Source organism: Cupressus sempervirens, chromosome 10, assembly GCF_028749045.1.
Source record: "Cupressus sempervirens isolate cs-2001-9-10 chromosome 10, ASM2874904v1, whole genome shotgun sequence".
NCBI lineage: Eukaryota > Viridiplantae > Streptophyta > Pinopsida > Cupressales > Cupressaceae > Cupressus > Cupressus sempervirens.
Genome location: NC_143127.1, coordinates 644501001 through 644523369, shown reverse-complemented (window position 1 = coordinate 644523369; position 22369 = coordinate 644501001).

Genomic DNA, 22369 nt, shown 5'->3' with positions numbered 1-22369 from the left:
ACCATTCTGAATCAAATAGTCTAGCCACTTGGTTCTATCTATAGCAACAGGCTCTTTACAAGCTTTCCATGCTTCAAAAAAATCAAGATCCTCAGGGTATAGATTCTTGAGTTCATCAAACCTAACTACTTCAACCTGCATTACTATAAGCAACAACTGTCTCCTACTTAGTGCATTTGCAACCCTATTAGATTTTCCACTTTTATGCTTCAACACAAATGTATAGCTCTGCAAGAACTCTACCCACTTCATATGCCTCTGATTCAATTTACCTTGGCTATTTAGGTACTATAATGCTTGGTGATCAGTATATAAAACAAATTCCTTTGGCAATAAATAATGCCTCCATTTCTTTAAGGCCTGAACTATTGCATAGAACTCTTGATCATAAACAAAATACTTCTTTTTCACATCATTCAACTTTTCACTAAAATATGCAAATGGCTTACCTTCTTAGCTTAATACAACCCCAATAGCACTGCCACTAGCATCACAATCCACCTAAAATACCTTTCTAAATTTTGGAAGTGCCAACGTAGGTTGTTCTGTCACTTTCTTCTTCAACAATTCAAAACTTCTCGCAGCTGTCGCAGTCCATTTGAACTCTTTTCTATCCCCTCTTATTATGTCAATCAAGGGTGCACATATGCCACTAATATTCTTAATGAACTTCCTGCAAAAACTAACCAAACCATGAAATGATCTTACCTCAGTAGCAAACTTTGGATTAGGCCATTCCAAGATGGCTTTTACCTTCTTTGGATCCATTTTGAGACCTTCAAGTGATATAACAAATCCCAAGTAGACTAACTCCCTTTTTGCAAAGATACACTTCTTCAGATTAATTAATAATTTCTCTTCTCTTAACCTTTCAAGGACACTATGAATATGCAATAAATGTTCTTCCAAAGTCTTGCTGAAAATTAAAATATCATCCAAATAGACAATAAAAAATTTTCCCAAGAACTTCTTAAGTACCTCATTCATAAGCCACATGAAGGTGCTTGAGGTGTTCGTCAATCCAAGGGGCATGACTAACCACTCATAAAGGCTATTTTCCACTCATGTCCTTCTCATATCTATATCTGATGATAGCCACTCTTGAGATCTATCTTTTTGAAGTACTGAGCTCCACTCAAGAAGTCCATAAGATCATCCATTCTTGGCAAAGGAAACCAATACTTGATGGTTATCCTATTTATAGCTCGAGAGTCTATACACATCCTCCACTCTCCATCCTTCTTTGGTGCCAGTACTATAGGTACTGCACATGGACTCAACCTGTCCTAAATCAAGCCCTTCCTTAATAGCTCCTAAACCTGTCTATTTAGGTTCTTAGTTTCAGTAGGAGTCATCCTGTGAGAAGCCTTGTTAGGAAAACTAGCTCCTGGGATTAAATCTACCTGATGACTAATTTTCCTTACCAGTGGCAATCCTTCTAGAACATTATCAGAGATGATATCTCCAAACTCACCTAGTAAATCTAAAACTTCAAGTGGTATTTCACTACTACCTTCTCTTTCCTAGGGATCAAAGCATAGCACATACATTGATGTTTCATGCCATCTAAAAACTTCCTTCCATCAACAAGACAAATCCTAGCACTACTACATACCTTTTTGCCTTCCTTTTTCATGGGCTTCAGTTTGTGGCAAACTCCATCCTTTGTTAGAGAGTATGTGTTTGCATGACCATCATGTATTGCATGCTTATGAAACTACCATATTCTACCCAATAGTAGATGGAAAACATCCATTGGAATAACATCACAGAGAACTTCATCATGGTAACTCCCAATTTTTAATTTCACTAAACATTGTTCACTTACCAAGACCTTATGATCATCTTTCACCCAAGCAATCCAATAGAGCTGGGGGTGTTTCTCCCTCTTGAGCTTCAGCTTAGAGACCATCTCCTCTGATACCAAGTTATCAGTGCTACCACCATCAATGATCACATCACAACATTTATCCTCACACTTGCACCTAGTACAAAATAAACTCCTCTTTTGTCCTGGTTCAATCTCACCACTTAGTAGGACCCTTTCATTTACTAAAGTCTCTCCTCTTTCTACATCCTTTGAATGTGATGATTGTGCATTCTCATCCACATGAGCAACCCTAGCTTGACCCTTAGCTCTCCTATCTATCCTTCCTTGTCATTGAGGGCATTCAAATGCATGATGACCTTCTTCATTGCAATGGAAATAGGTACCACAGAATCCTCCTCTTCCTTGTCCATGTCCTCTACCTCTTCCTCTCTGATTTCCAAAGTCTTCATCACAGGAGCGGTTGAAACCCTCATTCCTCTGGTTCTTGCTAGTACCCACATCTTCATTTTTCTTTTGGGTTTCATTTCGGCCTCCAAATGACCTACCACTACCTATTCCTCCTTGATCATGCCCTCTTTGTCTCCCTTCAAACCTTTTATTTGGTTTCTCTTCAACTCATAGGGAAAACTGGTATGCCTCTTCAACACTGGTCATTCTTACCAGACTTAATTCCTCCTGGATGCTAGGTCGCAACCTACTGATATAATGAGCAACCTTCTCCTTATTTGCTTCTACATGCCCCACTCTAATCAAGATTCAATAAAACTCCTCTATATATTCCTGGGCTAATTTTCTTGCTTGCTTTAACCCATGTATCTTCTTAAACAAATCAAGCTCATAATCAACAAGAATGAATTGCTTCTTCAATTTGTCCACCATACAATCCCACCTTGTGATCTTCTCCTTTCCTTTTCTATTTCTTTCCAATTAAACCTCTTGCCACCAAATTTTGGCATGGCCTTTTAGTTTAGCCTTTGAAAAATTAACCCTATCTAGATCCCTAATATCCTAATACTCAAAGTATTCTTCCAGTTCATTAATCTAGTTGATCAACTCATCTGGTTGTAGATTTCTTGAAAATACACCCACATCAATTGTACGTCTTTTCCTAAACTTAGTAGTGGCCCTAAAAAGCCTTTCCTCTGCCTGATTCAGAACTTCCCCATCAACTTCCCCTTCTAGTCCAATTTCTTCTTCTTCATTATCATCCTCACTTTTGTCGCCTGTGGCAACATTTGTTCCTCTACGGAGTTCCTCCTGCAATGCTTGTACCTACCTTTGGAGGGCTCTAACCTCCTCAGGATTAATAGCTCCAGCCCTTCCACCATTCTCTCTTCATGGAGGCATCTTTTTAATTCAAACCCACAACCACATAGTCCTAGTGCAAACTGCCTCACAGTCGGCACTCTATCTACACACATAGGAAAACCAGCTCTGATACCACTTGATGGGGACACAACCCAAGCACACAATGGACACAAAAGGAAAGGGGAAAATTTTATTAACTATGTAAATATGCTAATACATTTAGTACAAAGAAAATAGACTTCAAAACATGCCCTATGGGCTTACAATAGCATAAATCTAGAGATAATTTCTCCTTTCAGTACCTCCTCTCAACTCCACTTTGAACTGCCTTTTACAATGCCAGAAATGCTCTTAAATAGACCCCAAAGGGTTAAGGATTAGGAATACATTCTAGAAAGTTCTATTTGGCATCCATCGACCAAATAGAAGGCTCTAGAAGTTGTATTAGAAGTCGGCACAAAATTAGAAGAATCTAGAAACGGTAACCAAACTTTCGGGAGGCATAACTTTTGAACCGTACCTCTGATTGACGAACTGTTTACATTTTTGAAAAGCTCTCAAAGTGCTCTATAGAACTATGGATCAGCTTTGCTTGTCCCCCATTTTTAGGCCCTATTTGAGTTCATTTAATGCACCTAACCTAACTTTGAAGCATTCTTAGGATGTCTCCAGAAACTAAAAAATTGTGATAACTTTCAAACCATGGGGCCTTTTGACCTGATTCTTTTTCTGGAATGCTCTAGATTATAATGACAATCATCTGACCAATTTAAACCTTCTAGTTCACCAAAATGATGGCTCAAATGCATAATCCTATGTTTTTTCCATTTACAAGTATCCCAAGGTCATTAAAAACTCTAACCCAGAACACTAATAGTGGAACTGTGAGAGTTGGAACCTTTATTTGACCCAAATGGGTATCCAAAAATGAAAACACATGAAACAAAAACTAAGTCTAAGTATATTTTTTTTGGATGACACAAGATTGCCCTTATACCTTTGGATGCTCCTGCATTAATTGGAAAGGTGATGAAAATATATTCTTAGGATATTCTTGCAAAAGTACGAGATATAGATGTTTGAATTTGTCCACTCATAAAATAATAGAAAGTGCACATGTGAGAATTGATGAGTTTGCATAAAACACAGAAGAAGAAAGCAAAAAGTTACTAGAAGATTACAAAATATTTGTTTACTTTGAACCTGATACATTGCCATAAACATCTATCAATAAGAAGAGTTCACCTCCTGAGTCTTCCTTATTTACTGAGTTGCAAGAAGTTCAAACTAAGTCACAAGGACCTAAGTCACATTCTGAAGCTATCAAGCCAATGCCTACCGAGTCTGAGCGACTCGAGATAGAAGTTGAAATTCAAAATGAAGACAGTGAAATTCATTCAAAAGGTAAAGAACCTATATTGGCCAAGTATGTCAGAAGGCATCATGCACCTAATCAGATTATGGAGGATAAATTAGAAGGTACTATGACAAGAAGCAAAAAAAAAAGTACATGTTTACTTGCTGATTTTGTACCTAGAAATATTAAAGATGCATTGGAAAATAAAAGTTGGATTGAGGCTATGAATGAAGAAATAGAAAAAAATAGAGAAGAACAAAACTTGGACCCTTATACATAGACCAAAAGATAAAAATGTGATTGGAACAAAACGGGTATTGAGAAATAAGTTGAATGACAAGTATCAAGAAAGAAAGCAAGACTATTGTGTAAAGGCTACTCTCAAGAGGAAGGAATTGATTATGGTGAGACTTTTGCTCCTATTGCAAGATTAGAAGGTGTTAGGACTCTACTTGCATGTGCTACTCATAGAGAATTCAAAGTAAATCAGATGGATGTTAAATCTACATTTCTCAATGGTATTCTTGATGAAGAAGTCTACATTGAACAACTAGAAAGTTTTGTTGATCTAGACAAAAAGGACATGGTTTGTAAATTACATAAAGCACTGTATGGTCTAAAATAAGCTCCTAGAGCATGGTATCAAAGTTTACAGAACTACCTTATACAAATTGGTTTTTAAAGAACCAATGATAAAAATAGATTGTATATCAAGGACTAGATAACAAGATTGTATTGGCAAAAATATTTGTGGATGAAACTCTATTTATAGGGAATGATGATTCATGCAAATAATTTTTAGAAAAAATGAGCAAAGCATTTGAAATGTCCATGTTTGGTTAGATAAAGTTCTTTGTTGGATTACATATTCAGCAAAATAAGAATGATATCGACATTACTCAATCTAAGTATAACAAAGAGATACTCAAGAAGTTTGGAATGGAAGATTCTAAACCAGTTGGAACCCCCATGTGTACTAGACTAAAGCTTACCAAAGATGATGATTCAAAAGAGGTAGATCAGACCTTATATAGATCAATAATTGGAAAATTATAGTATGTAGTTCATAAAAGGCTTGATATTGCTTTAGCATTTGAGATAATGGCAAGATTCTCAACAAAACCCAAAGAAAATCATATGATGGCAATCAAAAAATTTTGAGATATCTTAAAGGTACTAAAAACTATGGTTTATGGTACAAACTTGGAGGAAACTTAGACCTAAAGGTATTCACTGATGTTGATTGGGTAAGAAATCTTGATGATAGAAAAAACACAAGTGGTGGAGCATTCTTTCCTTGTAAAAGGTTGATATCTTGGACAAGCAAGAAGCAAAATTGCACATCCTAATCTATAGTAGAAGCAGAATATGTTGTAGTAGTAGTTAATTGTTCTGACATTGTTTACTTTAAATAGTTGTTGGAAGGCATGAAGGTTGAGATTAAACAATTAGTTTTCATGTATTGTGATGCATCAACAAGAACCAAGTTGAAGATCAATCAATTGATGCAGCATAGTCAAAGAGAATATTGCATATGAATAAGTACTCAAGGTACATTGATACTAATTTGGTACATGTTTTCTTTGGCATGTGTTGTCAAAGAGGGAGAATATTACTATCATATCTTTCTTAAAAAAATTATATCTTTCTGAGGGAAAATTATACTATCATAGAAGTTATGTAGTTCCTTCATAGAGGGAGATTACTACATTAAAGAAGAAGAATTTTTTGGTGAAAATCTAAGAGAGACAAACTTTCTACCAGAGAAATTATTGTTCTCAAATTTCATTTTGCTATAACATGTGTTGCCATTAATGCCAAAGAGGGAGATTGTTAGATACAATTGTTTAATTGTGTGTTGTCTTAGATGTTACACAAATGTCATATAAGTTGTTAGTGAGTGCTTAGCAAGATCACTTGGTCAGCAAGACAATTTTCCTTATATACTGAGCATTCTTGAAGTTTAGTCTTTGAAGACAGTGTCTACTAATCTCGCTCAAGCATCAAAGGAATTTAGGTAGGAAATAGTGTTAACAAAGTTCACATGGTTAGTGAAGAAAAGTTGGATAGAGTCAATGTTCATTGAGTTCACTCAGTTACCAAAGGATTTTTTCAAGTTCATAGTGCTAACCAAGCTTCTGTTGGTTAACATAAGAACTCATCTCAGAACCAATGTTTACCGACCGTGGTTACCAATGAAGGATTTTTTTATTTTGCCATAAGAAGATTAATTATTTTAAGTATTGTTTCTAGCTGATAATGGTGATGATTATTGTTTATTGTAATTTGAATTTGAGCTAACATGACAATCTAGATGGTATAAATGAAAGGTAAAGTTGAGATTTTTAGTGTGTGTGCAAGTGTGTTGATTGAATTAAGAAGGAATGGGTGAGAGAGAACTTGAAGGATAAGTAGGTATCATTGTAGAGTAGAAAAATGTTATTTGATCTTGAAGGATCAAGTATGAAGCAGAATAGAGATATGTAATTAGCAATTCAGTTGCATCACAATCAGGTCATTTTATTGTTACTCTCTAACAACTATAGTAGTCATCTGAAATCTCTTAACAAAGTTGGTTTAACAACTAGTTGTAATCCTCTAACTAGGTGACAGTTCTGTTAAATTGTTTTAAAACCTCTTACAAGGCCACTCCTAATAGGGTGATTAAATCCTCTAACAAGGTCACACCTAAAAGTGTGTTTTGTAACCTTTAACTAGGTTGGCTCCTAACAGGGCTCACTTTAGAAGAGTGAAAAATAGTAACTAGTTACATTGGTGGTTTTTCCATATTGGGTTTCCATGTTAAATCCTAGTGTCTCATTGTTCATTTTATTTCTCTTATGCCTGCAAATTAATCACTATTAATATTCAAGATTGGCTAAAGGAAAATCACACTCTGCATTTACTGAGTTACAACATTTTTAGTATGTTTACCGAGTAACAATAGTAATCAATTTTCTCACTCTAAATTTTATTGTTGATATCTAAGGGATCTGGGATTTATTTTAGTAGTAACTAACTCACCCCACCCCTCAGTTACTCCTTCAATATTTTGAACACTTTTGACACACAATTTTGGTGACCTAAAAACCTTCCAAATAGAAAGTAAAACTAGGGTGGGATGATACCCACAATCTTTACTACTACAATATAAAGTTGGCAAATAAGGCTTTTAATGATCACTTTTGATGATCTTCCCTATTAGGAGTAATAAGGATTGCTAGGTCCACCTTGCAAAAGGATTTACAAATATACAATGAAGTATGCACTTGGTAAAGAGATTTACATAAGACTGTTAGGTCTACCTTGTTAAAGAATTTGACTAATCCACCTGTTAGGATGAAGTAGTAGCTAATCTCTGATCTACAACTTGGCTTTCTAAATGAGATTGCTCTAAGTGTAAAAATTACCTTGTTGTGATAGATAAATCTTTGTTGCTCCCTATACTATTGTAGCCTTTGTAATTCACACTCATTTCTTCTCTACTTGTAACATTGCATTTCTCATTATCATATTGGATGTGTAACAATATATTACATATATACCTATCTAGTTATAAATTACAAAGTCAGACACAATAAAATTTTACACAAATATTACAAAGTTGGCCAAAGTGTAGATACTTGGGTTCTAAAGATTGACTCAGTGAAATTTTGATACTCGACATTCATTGTTAATGCTTGGCATCATCATGCACTCAATAGACATAGAAGCTTGATCCATACTAATCACTTCCAAGTAGTCTTGAACTCAGTCTACACTGGTGACTTGAAAAATATTATGAAACTTGGCATATAAACTAAAACACTTGATTCACACTACATAGCCCAGTCAATGATATCACTATGAGCTTAGTATAAATTGAGTCACTTGGTTAACACTAAGTAGCTCAATTAATGCTAGACTTGCATCACATCCACTATGAACTTAGTAAGCACTACGCAACTTAGTTTGCACTAGTAAACTCAATATACACTAAGATGCTCAGTTTACATTACTGATCATCACCATAGTAGTACTTGCTCGGTGCAAACTAAAATCTATCCAGAGGATTTGGTAGCAATTGAAATGCTTGGTTAGCACTATTAACTATACAATATGTCTAGTCTATACTTACAATCTAAATAAGTGTATGTCACTAATAAAAAACATGACTAGAATGTCAACAATCTTGTGTTCTCTTCTCTGTGATTTATCATTTCTTAATATTGTTTATATTTGCATGTAATTATTATTTTTGTCTAATTTTAATCCTAACAAGTGATATCAAAGCAAGGTTTTTTTTAGTTATCCTATATAGGAAAGTCATGTGGTTGAGTGGGAGTCTCACAGTTGAATGGGAGTGAGCTAAGGGTTGACCAGTTTAATGGGTAGAACTTTTAGTTATGGAAGATGAAAATGGAAGATTATCTTTATTAGAAGGATAATTGATGACCTGGCCCTACAGGTCGGAGCCCTTGGACTAAAGGGTGGCAGTTCTCGAAGAGTGGTTCACCCTAAGGAGGTAGGTTATCAAGAGGGGCAAGGGAGATCAGCTCGCTTCCCTGGTCCCTTCAGACTAGACATCTACTTTAGAACCAACCACTGGACTTACTTCATGAGGCATGGGGGGAAGTGGGAGGAAAAAAAGCTATTCTGCTAGGTCTTCATACTAATGAAAACATTAGAGGTGGGCCAGGCAACTGAATTCGCTACTGTGATACTTATTCCTCCACCAATTCATTGGAAGGAAAAACCAAGAACCAAGAAACTATGAAAAACAAGGACTTTGAAGCATTTGATTATGCTTGGCACCATCAATGAAATCTAACATTACAAAAGTGAAGATGATGGAAGAGTTGATAAAAACCCTAGTGACACTATATGAAAAACCCCCTACTTCAAATAAAGTATTTACCATGAAGTGTTTATTTAATATGAAAATGGTAGATGGTGGATCTGTTGTGCATCATTTAAGTGATTTTAATGCTATTACTAGTCAGTTATCTTCTGTGGGTATTAATTTGGATGAAGAAATTAGGGCTCTCTTGATTATTTTTTATTTGCCTGAAAGCTAAAATGGATTGGCAATGGTTCTGAGTAATTCTATCTCTAGATCTAATACCCTACAATATGATGATGTGATTGGTGTTATTTTGAGTGAGAAAACTTGTAGGAAAATCTTAGGTGGATCTACATTGGCAAGTGATTTGAATGCATAAAGTAGAGGAAGAACAACTAACAGAGGAAATAATTCCAGAAATCATGGGAAATCAAGAGGAAACTCAATCAGGAAGAGGTCTCAATCGGGAGGACCAAATGATGATTAGTACTATGGGAATCTAAGACATAAGAAGAAAGATTGTTGGACTTGAAAGAAAAATGGAGTTAAACCAAAAGGGAACAAGGAGGAAAATGTGGTAAGTAAAAAATTTGAAGAGGATGCTTTGCTTCTATCTTTTAAAAGTATTGATGATTCATGGGTTTTAGAGTCTAGTGCTTCATTTCATGCTATACCTCATAGTTATTTCATTGATTATATCCAAGGGGATTTTGGGCTTGTTTATTTGGGGGATAATAAACCCTATTAGATTTTTGGAAAGGGAAAAATTATGATTAAGTTGTAGAATGAGAATCATTGGCTACTACATGAGGTAAGACATGTTCCAAGGCTGAGTAGGAATTTAATTTCAACAGGGCAACTCAGTAATAAGGGTTGTGTAGTTACTTTTAATTATAAAAATTGAAAGATTTCAAAAAGTTCCCTTGTAGTAGAAAAAGGTGTGAAAGTAGGCACCTTATATCTTTGTACAAGTGATATTGTTCCTTCTACTTTGATTGTTTCAGAGAAAAATGAATGTTCAAGAATAGTTGATGCCATTGAGTAGGGAGAACAATTAGCTATTGTATATTCTAATATAGCATTGTGGAACAATAGACTTGGGCACATGAGTGAGAAAGGTATGAAATTACTTCTTTAAAAGAAAGTTTTACTAGGTTTGAAATGTGTTAATATGGATTTCTATGAAAGTTGTGTGTATGGAAAACAAAAGAGAGTGAGTTTATTGAAGATTGGGAAGGAAAATAAAAGTGAGAGATTAGAGCTTGCGCTAAAGATGTATGGGAAGCAACTTGGGTATCTTCCCTTGGTGGCTCTTATTATTATGTTACATTTATTGATGATGCAACTACAAAAGTATGGATTGATTTCCTTAGATTGAAATCTGATGTATTTCAAACTTTTAAGAAGTGAAAATGCTTGGTTGAAAATGAGACTGGTAAGAAATTAAAATGTCTCGAATCTGATAATGATGGTAAATATTATAGTCATGAATTTGAAGATTATTCTACACTAATGTATATGTAGATAGAAAACTATTCCAAGGACTCCATAGGAAAATGGAATGGTTGAACACATGAACAAGATAATAATGGAGCATGCAAGGAGCATGAGGTTACATGCTGGGTTGTAAAATAGGCTATCAATACTATCATATATTTGGTTAATAGAGATCCATCTACTCCTTTGGGTTGTGGTATTCTAGAGGATGCATGGAGTGGTAAGAAGATGTGTTATTCCTTTCTCAAGACCTTCGGTTGTGAAGCATTTTTTCATATAGATTCTAAAAATAGAACCAAGATGGAAGCTAAGTCAAAGAAATGTATATTTTTGGATACGGCATTGACGAATTTGGTTATAGGCTTTTGGATTTTAAAAATCATAAAATTGTAAGAAGCATGGATATCATATTCAATGAGAAAGTGTTGTACACAGATCTATTGTAGCAACATGAGAAGAAAGAAAATGATTATGTACTACTAGATGATACTCCAAAAGATGATGTTCCAACACTTTCTCATGATGTGCAACAACAAATACCACACACACCAGTGAATGTTAGATGGTCAACAAGGCTAAGTAGACCTCCAAAAATATTTGTTACCTCTTTTTATTCTATTTTACTTACTGATGTTGGTGAACCAGAATGTTATGATGAAGCTATGTCGGTGGATACTAAGATTTAGTAGGAGTCTAAAATGGCAGATGAAATGGACTCCTTGTTGAAAAATAAGACTTGGGATTTATGCAAGTTGCTTGCACATAAATGGGCTTTACAGAATAAATGGGTTTACAAGTTGGAAGAAGAGGATGGAGGTAAGAAAAGATTTAAAGCCAGGTTAGTGGTCAAAGGATCTGCATAGAAAAAAGACATTGATTTTGATGAGATATTTTCTCCTGTTATAAAAATGACTTCTATCCACATTCTTTTAAGTTTTGTAGCTACTAAAGGTTTGCATTTGGAGCAACTTGATATTAAAACAACCTTTCTTCATCGTGGTTTGGATGAAGAGATATATATGACATAGCTAGAGGGATTTGAGGACAAGGGTAAGGAGAACTTAGTTTGTAGACTAAAGAAAAGCTTATATGGCTTGAAGCAAGCACATCAGCAATGGTATCTAAAATTTGATAGTTTTATGCATGGACATGGATATTGTAGGTGTCATTTATATCTTTATGATTATTTTAAGAGGTTGGATAATGAAAACTACATTATTTTATGTTTATATATTAATGATATGCTTGTAGCGGGATCTAAAATCGATCACATTAAGGGGTTGAAATGGTAGTTAGTTACATGTGCATTTTCTATGAAGGATTTGGGGGTAAAAAAAAAATCCTTGGTATGAAGATTTGTAGATATAGGAAGAACATAAATTGACTTTATCTTAGGCTAATTATATTGTAAAGGTGTTGCAACATTTCTCTATAGAGAATGCTAAAGTTGTCAGCACAACTTTACCTAGTCATTTGAAGTTGACTAAGGAGATGTATCCCAAGACATAAGAAGAGGAGGATAAGATGTCCAAGGTACCTTATGCTTCAGCTATAGGAAGCTTGATTTATGCTATGGTATGTACAAGGTTAGATATTGTACATGTATTAGGATTCATGAGTAGGTATATGATTCATATAGGGCTTGAGCATTGGAATGCAATTAAATTGATTCTTAGATATTTGAGAGGAACATCTAGTAAGTGTTTATAGTTTGGGGGCTCTACTACTGATTTATAGGTAGATGTTGACTTACATTTGGTAGGGGATATTGATACTAGGTGAAGTATTATAGGTTATCTATTTACTATTGGTGGGGCAATAGTGAGTTGGGTTTCTAGGTTATAGAAGGTGAATGCTTTATCCACTACAAAGATATGGTATGTTGTTGCTATAGAGGCAACCAAGGAGATGATATGGCTTTAGTTCTTCCTTGAAGAATTGGGACACCCTCAAAAAGATAATGATAAATTTATAAATAGTCAGAGTGCCATTCATCTTTTGAATAATTCTACTCTCCATTCAAAGACTAAACACATTTAGTTGTGGTACCATTTCATTTAGTCAGTTTTGGATGATGGACAATTAATGCTAGATAAGATACATATAGATAACAATCCAGCAAATACATTTACAAAGTTAGTGACAAGGGGGAAACTGAATTCCCCTTTAGCTCCAAGGTGTCTTCTAAACTGAATTGAATAACAGAACAAGAGTCCAAGGTGGTTTGATCTAGTAGGAGCTCCATGTGGTAGTGGTGTTGCTATAGGATCAGTCTCCAAGTGGGAGATTGTTGTCTAGTGTGAAGCCTAATTAATCCCCAAGTGGGAGATTGTTAGTTTGTAGTGATTGATTAGGGAAGTACTATACATACTTAATATTTCTTTGGGCCCTATTTTATTACAAATATTTAATCAATAATTTTGGGCTGACATATTGTACTTAACTATAACCATAAAGTAGTAAAAAAACTTGTGTAAAAAGGGCTTAGGGTTAGGTTTCTTTTCATAAGGTTTGATGCAGAAATTGCATCTTGTGACAATATTGAGCTATAAGGGATTAAAAATTCTAATCAAGTTGTAATAACTAGATCATAATAATATTGGACTTTCTATTTAGTAGATGTAGCCTAGGGATTGGGTGAACCATGTTAAATCTTGGTGTCTTGTGTTCTATTCTGTGTGATTTATTATTTCTAATATTGTTTATATTTGCATGTAATTGTTATTTATGTCTAAGGTTAATCATAATAAATAATTGGAATGAAACTAAGGATATTATCCTTCTATTTTTCTCTAAAATTTCTATGTATCACGACATGTATTTTCATCAATACCAAAGAGGGAGTTATTCAATTGTATATTCTCTTTAATGTCACACAAATATCAAGTATATACAAGAAATTAGTGTATGTCAAGCTCACTTGGGAGTCAAATTAAGTTGTATTGTATGACAAAAAATTAAATGTTAACCAAGTTTAGAGCCAATGTCTACCGAGCTGACTTAGTCACCAAATGAAAGTCTACAAGGAATGAGTGTTAATGGAGCTCACTGAGTTACCAAAGGGAGTTTGCACAAAGATAGTGTATACCAAGTTCACTTGGTAGCAAAATAAAAGTTGGCATGGAACCAGTGTTAACCGAGCTCACTCAGTTACCAAATGAAGTCTGAGGAAAAATTATTTATGAGTTAGTGTTGACCAAGTTGGATTGACTAATGAAGGATTTTCCTATATTATTTCAAACGATTAGATAGTTTCACTAGTTAGGTCTATCCAACTCATGTGATCAATTTCATTTTTTTTAAATTGTATTCAAGCCAACTTGACAAGGAAAAACATATAATTATAAGGTCAAATTGAGGATTGAATTGTAGAAATTGAAGAAGAAACATGGGATTGAAAAGATAAATCAAGGAAGTGAATTAGGAGTTGACTGAGCTACGAAGAATATTTTGTTCAAGAAGGATCAAGTATTCAAGCCAAAATAGAGATCTAAAATTAAAAAGTATAGTTGCATCAGCAATTAGGTCATATCATTGTTATTCTCTAATAATTGTAGCAGTGAATCAAATATCCTAATAGAGTTAGCTTAACAAATATTTTCCAAATCTGCTAACAAGGTGGCATTTCTAGATTGAAGTGTCTAAATAGATCTAGCAATTCTATTCCTATTAGGGTGAACTAAATCCTTTAATAGGATCACACCTAATAGTGTATTTTGTAACTGTTAACATGGTTGGCTCCTAATAGGGCTCACTTTAGAAGAGTGAAAATTAGTAACTAGTTGCAATTGGTGGTTTTCCCAATTTGTGTTTCCATGTTAAATCTTGGTGTCTCTTGTGTTCATATTATTTTCTTTATGATTCTCCAACTAAGTTAATTAAGGCTAATCAGATTAAACGTCTTAAGAAGAGATTATTTAAGTGTTTGTTGAGTGACTGTAATTCTTAGAGTTAACTGAGTGCTCCTATGTTAACCGAGTTACAATAGTATTTCAATTTCAATGGAGTTTGATTTTAAATTGTATTGACATATTAATGGATCTTGGATTTATTTTTTTGGTAACTGATTCATCCCTCCCCTCTTAGTTACTCTGCTTATATTTCCAATAGTGGAAAAACAAACCAATGACGAAGAAGAGGGCACAATTAGAGAATGATAAGAATACAATTTTATTTATTGGTTTTTTAGTTTATATGGATAATTAATTAGTTATGAATAGTGATGTTCTCAAGATACCTAAAGCTTAGTTGTACCTCTTCATCTTTTATAATAAAGGATATCAAGATCTCATTTTATAATAAATAAAAATAAGACAAGGTACGAGTTTTTAATGATATAGATAGAGTCCTTTATTGGATACAATTTCCCTTTTATGCAATATTACAAGATAGTTGGAACTTTAATGGTTGGTGTAATTTCAAGTTTTACACAATTTTTTGTGTTTTACTACTGCTCCTAACTTTAAATCGGAATATAAGATAATTTCCTTTAATTCTCAATTAGGATATTTGGATATTTCATAACTCATTTGCCAATATTGTACTTTTGAATTAATATTATTGTTCATGTATTGAACTATATATGTATCATTGATCAACAAATATTGTAAACTATGTAATGTTTGTCTACATGGTCTCCATCACTAGGATTAAATTCATCAAGCTCTTTGTCCAATAATAGTTGGTGTACATGTTATTTTCATAGTTTGATATTTTGATTTAGTGTTAGATTCTATTTACCCCAGCCCAATGCCAAAGGATTGGTCTAGGTATGATTAAGTTTATTAATAGTTATAATTAGTAAAGTTCTTTATCTGATTACCTGCATCATATTAAGCCATTTTCACTCTTTTCATCCTTCATTTACTCACCTTAGGAAATTCATCAAAGTATTCAAAACATTCAAAAGTTTGATTTCTCTATGAGAATAAATTACAATCTCAAGAGCATCAATTTGTGATATCTACATAAGTGATATTAAATAGTTCTCATAAGATATACCCACCAAGGTTAGTAGAGCCTAAATGGAGGAGGATTTTATAATTAAGTATCAATCCCTATTGTTGTCCAAATTATGTTGGATTTCCAAGCATTGAGTAAGAAAGGTTCATAGGATTTCAAACAACCAATTTGAAGAACTAACAAACCCTTCATATATAGATACTTGAGATTTATACCATAGCTAGATAGAGGATAAATGCCATAGTAACAAGAATTATTAGATTACTTGGAATTTTTGAGTTTATGACCTATGTTAGCTACAAGGATTCAAAATAGGGGAGAGAGGAGTTGGATTACATGTTTTTCATTTGGCGGCTACTATGAAGGTAGCTGAAAGTGGTTGATAGATTTTTCATTGTTAGGATTAACCACAGATATAAATAAAAATTACATCCAAAAAAAGCAAATATCAAAAAATAATAAATCACACAGAAGGAAACAAAAGACATCAAGATTTAATGTGGTTCACCCTCCCTAGGCTACGTCGACCAAATACTAAGTCCAATATTAATACTATCTAGTGATTACAACTTGATTACAATATGTAATCCCTGAAAGCTCAATACCACTTCAAGGAGCAATTATCATTTCACACATTATGAAATCCCTAACCCTAAAGCTTTTTTATACAATTTTTACTGCTATAGGGTTATAATTAATTATAACATGTCAACCCAAAATTACTAATAAAATAGGGACTCCTTAAATAATTTCCCACTTGGGAACTTATTAGGCTCGATACTAGACCACAATCTCCCACTTGGAGACTAATTCTCTAAAAATACCACTACCACATGGGGATCCCACTGGATCAAACCACCCTGGATCTATTGTTCTTCTATTATGTTTAGTCTAGAAGACCAACCAAATCTGAAGAGGAATTCAACTTCTTTCTTCTCACTACCTTTGTAAACATATTTTTTGGATTGTCATTTGTATGTATCTTGTCCAACTTTAATTGTTTATCATCCACAACTGACCAAATGAAATGACACTACCACTAAATATGTTTTTTGTTTGAATGCAAGGAAAAAAAATTCTCAAGATAAATGACACTCTCACTATCTATTAACAAATATTTATTCCTATATGGGTATCCCAATTCTTCTAGGAAGAACATAAGACATATCATCTCCTTGATTTCTTCTATAGAATAAACATACTCTAACTCTATAGTGGATAAAATATTAACCTTCTACAATCGAGAAACCCAACTCACTATTGTTCCACCAATAGTATATATATGACCTATGGTACTCCACCTAGTATCAATATCCCCTTCCAAATATGATTCAACATAGCCTTGCAAGTTAGTAGTAGAGCCCCCAAAGTGTAAACACTTATTGGATGTTCCTCTCAAATATCTAAAAATCTATTTGACTTAATTCCAATTCTCAAATCCTAGATGACTCATATACTTGCTAACAACTCCCACTACATGTGCAATATCTATCTTGTACATAAAATAGCATACATCAAGCTTCCTATAGTTGAAGCATACGATACTTTGGACATCTTATCCTCCTCTTATTATGTCTTTGGACACATTTCCTTAGTTAATTTCAAATGACTAGGTAAAGGTGTGTTGACTGGTTTACCATTCTACATAGAGAAATATTGCAAGACCTTTGAAATATAATCAACTTTAGACAATATCAATTTATTTCTCTTCCTATCTTTTCAAATTTTCATACAATGGATTTGTTTTGTTTCCCCCAAATCCTTCATAGAAAATGAATGTGCTAACTGTTCTTTTAACCTCTTAATATGATCCATCTTAGACCAATCTACAAGCATATCACCAACATATAAACATAAAATAATGTACCTATCATCATCAAATACCTTAAAATATGAAAAATAATTTGAATGACACATACTATATCCATTCTCATGCGTAAAACTATCAAATTTTAGATACCATTGCCAAGGTGCTTGCTTCAAGCTATATAAACTTTTCTACAATCTACACACTAATTTCTCCTTAACTCTGACGTCAAATCCCTGTGGATATTCCATATATAACTCCTCATCCAAATATTAATTACAAAATACTATTTTAACATCAATATACTCTGAACACAAATCTATAGTAGCCAAAATACTTAAAATAATGCAAATAGAAGTCATTTTAACAATAGGAGCGAATATCTCATCAAAATCAATGCCCTTTTTATGTGAAAATACTTTGACAAATAACTTGTCTTTAAGCCTTATCTTACCTTCATCATCTTATTTAAACCTATAAACCCATTTATTTTGTGAACCTCTTTTACTTGTAGGCAACTTGCATAAATCCCATGTTTTATTTTTTAGCAAAGAGTCCATCTCTACTTTCGGTTATTAAAATAGAGTACAAAGAGGGAGAAAATATTTTTGAAGGTCTACTTAACCTTGTTGATAGTCTAACATTCACTAGGGTGTGTGGTATTCATTGTTGTAATTGTTGCAGATCAAGAGGAACTATAAGAATATCATCTTTTGGAGTATCATCCAACACTACATAATCACTTTGTTTCTTCTCATGTTGTAGCAATAGATCATTCTACAACATTTTCTCATTGAATACGACATCCCTGCTTCTTATAATTTTACAATTTTCAAAATCCTAAAGCCTATAACCAAATTCATCAATTCCATATCCAACAAATATATATTTCTTGGACTTATCTTCCAGCTTAGTCCTTCTTACTCACCTTCTTACCAGTCCATTCTTCCTCTACAATACCACATCCTAAAGGAATAGAGGGATTTCTATTTATCAAATATATAGTAGTATTGATAGCCCCAACCTAAATATTTAAGGGAAACCCAACATGTAATCTCATTCTCCTTGCATGCTCCATTATTGTCCTATTCGTGCATTCAACCACTCCATTTTCTTGTGGAGTCTTTGAAATAGGTTTATGTGTAGAAATACCATTAGTTGATAAATAATCTTCAAATTTATGACTACAATACTCAGCACCATTATCAGATCTAAGACATTATAATCTCTTACCAATCTCATTTTCAACCAAGCATGTCCATTTCTTAAAAGTTTGAAATACATTCATTTTTTGTCAGAGAAAATATACCCATACTTTTCTACCTGCATCATCAATAAATGAAGTATAATAATGAGAACCACCAAGAGAAGATATCAGTATGTGCATGATCATGGTGTGCTAAAAAGTGGTGATCTAAAAAATATGTAGTTCTGAAATGCCTCAAAGCATTTCAAAATCCTTTCCAACTTTTTTCACACCCATCTTGATACTTAGTGAAAACAATTAATACCTTTGTAATGCCTACTATATCTTTTGATGCCAACCCTATATGTTCACCTCTAAAAACATCCCAAAAATGTGTTTTTGGCCTGTTCTTGTGTGTTTTTTCCTCTTCAAACATGTAGCTGACAACTTTTTTTTGACCAAAATTTGATGAAATGAAAAAGGTTTCTTACGAATGTTATTTGCTTTCCATAAATTTAAGGTTTGTCAAATTATGAGTTCAATAAATAATTATTACTTATTTTCTAATGGAGTTATGTATAAAGTGTTGATTGACATAACACTTGAAAAATAACTATGAATCTAAAATGGTACAACATTTCTAAAATCCAAAAGATGCATCACATTCTATATTTCTTCTACTATAAGGAAAGAAAAAGAAAAATTAAATTTTCCATATTTTTGAATTAGTTAAAGTGATTAGACACGAGAATTTTTTTATGTCAAAAATACTAAAGTAGAAAAATAAAAATAATTTATTTATTTAGAAAAAAAAACCCAAAAATATGTATCACATCTAGGCATGAGTCTACTTCTTATATTTAGAATATTATTAAAAAATATTTTTATTTGATTTTGATTTAGGTGGTCAGACATATGTCTACTTATTTTTGTCTTTGAATTTTTATACTATTGCATTAAAATTCAAAATTTTGATGAATCAATTTTTTATTTTTTTCAGATAAGTCCCAATAGTTTAGAAACTAAATTCAATTTCCTAGAGATTATTTTCTCTCAACTTTTTGATATAAAGTTTATATCAAGTATTAAATTTCATGTCAAGTTGACATAACAATGATTTGTTAACACTCAAGAGCATAGTTTGGTTGACCATGATCTTGCACATACCCATACCTAAGCTAGTCCCCACCAATCTGTATTCACAAGCTCTAGTTTTTCATTTTTCTTTTGCTTCCCAATCTTCACAAAACTCATCTTTTTTTTTTTTTTTCTATATATACAACTTTCGTAGAAATCCATATTGACACATTTTAGACCTAGTAAAAAATTCCTTGAATGAAGTAATTTTATACATTTCTCACTCATTTTCCCAAGACTATTGTGCCATAGCATTGTATTTGAATCTACAACAACGATTTGTTCTCCCTGCTTAACTACAACAAATTTTCCTAAACATTCATTTTTCTCTGAAATAATTAAAGTAGAAGGAACAATATGACCTGTACAAAGATATAAGGTGCTTACTTTCACACCTTTTTCTACTACAAGGAAACCTTTTGAAACCTTCCAAATTTTATCATTGAAAGTAACTGCACAACCCTCATCACTAAGTTTCTCTACTAACAGTGTTTTCTACTAAAATTGAATTCCCACTTAGTCTTGGAACATATTGTACCTTATGTAGCAGCCAATGATTCTCATTCTATAAATTAATCTTAACTTTTCCCTTTCCAACATTCTAATAGGGTTCATTGTCCCCCAAATAAACAATTCCGAAATCCCCTTTGACATAATCAATCAAATAACCTTTATGAGGTGTAGCATGAAATGAAGCCCCATAATCTAAAACACAAGAGTCATCAACACTTTCTAAAGAAAGAAGCAAAGAATCCTCTTTAGATTTGTTACTTACCACATTTTCCTCATTCCCTTCTAGTTTATCTCCTTCATTCTCTTTTTGAGTCCAAAAATATTTCTTCTTATGCCCTAGTTTCCCACAATGCTAACAATATCTTGGTCCTCTAGATTAAGACCTCTTACCATCTGACTTCCCCCTTGATTTCCCAAGATTTCTAAAATTACTTCCTCTCTTAGTAATTCTTCCTCTACTTTGTGGATTTGAAGAATTTCCCAATATAGATACACCTAATATTTTCCTATGAGTTTCCTCTCTTAGAATAACACCAATCATGTCATCAAATTTTACGATATTAGATCTAGAAACATTATTACTCATAGTCATTACCAAGCCATTCTAGCTTTCCAACAAAGAACACAAAATCAAGAGAGTGCTAATTTCTTCATCAAAATTGAAATTCATTAAAGATAACTAATTGGGTAAAAGTACAAAGCTATGTCACCTTTCAGGCTAACTTATCAGAATGACTGAATTTGAGTATTTCTATCTGAAAATCAATTTTATTCAAATATATGATCTATAAAAATTCACTTTAGCTAAGTTATATATGGTCTCACAATTTTTCAATTGGAAATGTCTATTAAATGCATGTTTTATACTACTTTTAATCCAATTACTAAAAAAATAAAATTATTTCAGAAAACTGACATTTCAATAACTCTTACTATTTTTATGATTTTTTTTAATAACATATAAACACCATTTTATAGAGTTCAAAGTCAAGAATATTATCATTTAGAGTTTATAGTGCTTTTATTAGATATAGTACATTATAATTAAAAAAATCTACAAGTATTTTAACACTCAAGAAGATGTCAAGTTGGAGAAAGGAAAAAATAATAAATCATATCAAAAGAATTTAAAAATAACATGACGTTCTAGAGGAGAGAGTCCTCTTCAGGACTATATAATTTTTCTTTTAGTTAGAAAAAAATTGTTTTGAAAAATGTAGTGGGAGATAAAAACTATCAATTTCATATGAGTTAATTTTGAGTCATTATAAAAGATAAAAGAATTTAAAAATAACATGACGTTCTAGAGGAGAGAGTCCTCTTCAGGACTATATAATTTTTCTTTTGGTTAGAAAAGAATTGTTTTGAAAAATGTGGCGGGAGATAAAAACTATCAATTTTATATGAGTTAATTTTGAGTCGTTATAAAAGATAAAATATAGGTGTAAAACCAATTTTTATTTTTTATTGTTCTAGATATATATATTATCATAATCTAAGATCGAAGGGAAATAAGTTTATTTCCACATTATTTTGTGGCAGAAACTAGACCCCTAATTTTTAGAATTTTTTAGCAAGTCAAAAATTATCTTTAAAAAATAGAAAAATATATGAATTCTTATTCCAATTATTATTACAAATTATAATCCTCAAATTCATCCATTTCTAAACATTTCATTAGTTTACTTCATTTTCAAATTCTATATTATACTACCATTTTTATGTCATTGAAGATGAACTATTATACTTTTGTTAGCCTTGTCCTTTACAAAAGGGTGACATAGGTTTGTGCTTTTACCCAACTAGTAATAATAATAAGCTCATTCAAATGATCTATATTAGATCCACCTTCTATCATCTTCATATTAAATAAATAATCCATGAGAGATACCTTATTTGAAGCAGAGGGCTTTTCATACAATTTTGCTAGGGTTTGCATCAACTCTTTT